The sequence below is a fragment of the Rutidosis leptorrhynchoides genome, chromosome 3 (genome assembly GCF_046630445.1).
Source record: "Rutidosis leptorrhynchoides isolate AG116_Rl617_1_P2 chromosome 3, CSIRO_AGI_Rlap_v1, whole genome shotgun sequence".
Classification (NCBI taxonomy): Eukaryota; Viridiplantae; Streptophyta; class Magnoliopsida; order Asterales; family Asteraceae; genus Rutidosis; species Rutidosis leptorrhynchoides.
This window is the reverse complement of record NC_092335.1, coordinates 364,769,707-364,773,861: the sequence shown is the minus strand read 5'-3', so window position 1 is coordinate 364,773,861 and position 4,155 is coordinate 364,769,707.

The following is a 4,155-nucleotide window of genomic DNA, read 5'->3' as shown; positions in this document are numbered from 1 at the left end:
TACCTTCTATGGGGGAGCCAATGTGCTCATTCATAGGAGGGTTTCTTCGCTTACCCAAAAAATATATAATATGCTACGCTACAAACACACAAATATATGGTTAATCATAACCAATAGTGCTAGTTATCAAATGATATAAACACTATCCAACACATGTATATGGCCGACAAAAGCGCCTCCCGGATGACACTACCATGTACACACGAATGAGGCCGACAAAAAGCAAAACCGTTGGGTGACACTTACCACATTCCCACAAGTGGTCGACAAAGAGTGAATTCTTATGAATAACACTCACCATATCTCACAATTGCAACATGGTCGACAAAAAGTGAATCCATGCGGATAACACTTTTTGCACCGACTGGCCAACAAAAAGCGATACCGTCATACCCGAATATCACTCACCACAACACCCGCAAGCAAACAACTTATATACATGAACATATAAATACTCCACTCACCTTGATCACTTAGATGAGCTAATCACATGCTAGAGCTTAATGAATAATCCAGAAGAAATTCCCCAAGCATCAAAATCACAACACCAAGCTATGAACATCAATAGCTTGACCCAACACACATACAAGTGCAATTTTGACCCAAATTGTACTTTAATAACCCAACTAGGTCAAATAAACCTCAACACCTCTAATCACTAATGACTAGTGATTTTTACCCAAACTCACCAAAATGTAATTTAAGGTCAAGTGCTAGAAGCACTTCTTGACCTATTTCAACACAAAATGCATTTTGACCCAAATTAGGGTTTACACCCAAAATCAAGTTAACACTAACACCCATATCAATAGTTCATGTGTGTATTAGTGATTTACAAACACATGCAAGACTTGAGACTCACAAATTTTTCATCCAAACCCTAACCTCCCGCCTTAGGGTTCATACACCCAATCTCACCCAAAACCTAATTATAATCCAAACTTACACAATCTAAATTGAGTTATGGTTTTACCTCAATAGTGAAATGGATCTAGGAAGCAACTAAAACAAGATTGGGTTTTGACTTGAGCTTGGATGGTCTCCTTCTTCACCAAATTCAAGCTCTCTTTCACTATGTAGTGACCCTAAATTTTCCATGATTATATATTAAAAGAAAACTATATTTGCATGATTAAATGTTTCCAACATGTTAAGCAATCAAACTTGTTAAGACTTGATTAATTGAAATGAGTTTATGTAGATAATTGACCACACCGTTTGCCTGATGACTCACGAACATCATAACTTGTGATAATTATATAATCGTTTTATATTTTTTTATGATGTAAGTTTTTATTTTATATATATATAAGAAGAAATACAATTAAATCAAAGATGTACGACTAAAACACTATTTACTATAGTATAACATTATTTGCTACAGTAAAACACTATTTACTACAGTAAATTTTCGCTTTGCTACAGTAAAATACTATTTGCTACAGTAAAATAATATTTGCTACAGTACACTATTTACTCGTATTCAATCCGTATTCGTACTCGTACAATACACAACTTCTAAATGTATATACTATTGGTATATACACTTCAATGATCAGCTCTTAGCAGCCTTAATGAGACACCTAAACATGTGGGAACCATCATTTGGCAACTAGCATGAAATATCTAACAAAAATACAAACTAATGGAACCTTATATTCAAGGGTAGGATCATATTTTTCTTCACCAACCATAACACTTTCATTTTTCAATTTTCATGCATCAAACTTATCTCTTTCAAGTTCTCTCTTGGTGTTCTAAGTGTTCTTCATCATCTTCAACAAAATCTAGCTCAATCTAGTTCATAAATCCTAACCTAGATCAACTTTCAAAACAACTACTCAAGTAAACTTCAAGAACACTTTCAAGTTTGCAAGTCTACTTTCAAGCTTTCTAATCCATTCTAAGTAATCATCTAAGACCAAGAAAGCTCTGTTATTTACAGTAGGTTATCATTCTAATTCAAGGTAATACTCATATTCCAAATTTGATTCAATTTCTATAACTATAACAATCTTAATTCGAGTAGGAATCTTACTTGAATTTGTTTTCGTGTCATGATTCTACTTCAAGAACTTTCAAGCCATCCAAGATCCTTTAAAGCTAAATCATTTCTTTCCACTTCTAGTAGGTTTACCTACTAAACTTGAGGTAGTAATGATGTTCATAACATCATTCGATTCATGTATATATATATATATATATATATATATATATATATATATATATATATATATATATATATATATAACTATCTTATTCGAAGATTTAAACTTTTAATAACTAGAACATAGTTTAGTTAATTCTAAACTTGTTCACAAATAAAGTTAATCCTTCTAACTTGCCTTTTAAAATCTACTAAACACATGTTCTATATCTATATGATATGCTAACTTAATGATTTAAAATCTGGATACACGAAGAACACCGTAAAACAGGACATACGTCGTCGTAGTAAAACCGGGGGCTGTTTTGGGTTAGATAATTAAAAACTATGATAAACGTTGATTTAAAAGTTGTCCTTATGGGAAAATGATTTTTTATGAACATGAAACTATATCCAAAAATCATGGTTAAACTCAAAGTGGAAGTATGTTTTTCAAAATGGTCATCAAGAAGTCGTTCTTTCGACTAAAATGACTACCTCTTACAAAAATGACTTGTAACCTGTATTTTCGAATTTAAACTTATACTTTTTCTGTTTAGTTTCAGGAATTTCAGTTCATTATGAAACCATAGAAACTTGAATCACTCAAAACGAATTTAAAACGAAGAAGTTATGGGTAAAACAAAATTGGATATTTTTGCTTGTTGTAGCTACGTGAAATTTGTAACAAATCTATTCTAACCATAACTTAACTAACTTATATTGTATTATACATGTACTCTAACATATTATGTAACCTTGATAGACCATAGACACGTATACAATGTTTTGACATATCATATCAATCCATCTATATATATTATTTGGAACAACCATAGACACTCTATGTGCAGTAATGCTTGAGTTAGCTATACAGGGTTGAGGTTGATTCTAAAATAATATATATACTTTGAGTTCTGATAGAGTCTGAGACTTGTAGACACTGGGTCATGGATTGATTCGAGATAATATATATTGATTTATTTCTGCACATCTAACTATGGACAACTAGTTGTAGATTACTAACATTGGACCGCTAATTTAATAAACTTAAATAAATAAAACGTAATAAAAAATGTTGTGAATATATTTCGATCATACTTTGATATATATGTATATATTTGTTATAGGTTCGTGAATCGATCCGTGGCCAAGTGTTAAATTTCGACGAAGTAAAAATCTGTGAAAGTGTGTTATAGTCCCACTTTTAAAATCTAATATTTTTGGAATGAGAATACATGCTGTTTTATAAATGTTTTACAAAATAGACACAAGTACGTAAAACTACATTTTATGGTTGAATGATCGAAATCGAATATGCCCTTTTAGCTTGGTAGCCTAAGAATTAGGGAACTGGCCCCTAATTGACGCGAATCCTAAAGGTAGATCTACCGGAACTAACAACCCCCATTCTGGAATTTGGAATGTTTTAGTACTTCGAGTTTATCATGTCCGATGGGTGTTCCGGAATGATGGGGATATTCTATATGCATCTTGTTAATGTCAGTTACCAGGTGTTCACCATATGAATGATTTTTATCTCTATGCAGTTTGCGAAATGCCTGATATGAGATGGATGTTTATGAAAAGTGAAATCTTATGGTCTATTATTACAAGTTGATATACATATAGGCTAAACCTATAACTCACAAACACTTTTGTTGACGTTTTAAGCATGTTTATTCTCAGGTGATTATTAAGAGCTTCCGCTGTTGCATGCTAAATTAAGGACAAGATTTGGAGTCAGCATGCTTGTATGATAATTTTTAAAGAAAAACTGCATTCGGAAAATAAATGGTTATAATATATTATCGTAACCCATTATGTAATGGTCGTATGTAAATGTTGTACTTTAGATTACCATTATTTGGTAATCTACGTTATGTCTTTTAAACCTTTATCGATAAAGTAAAGATTACGATTGTTTTAAAAATCGAATGCAGTCTTTGAAAAACGTCTCATATAGAGGTCAAAACATCGCAACGAAACCAATTAATATGAAACGTTTA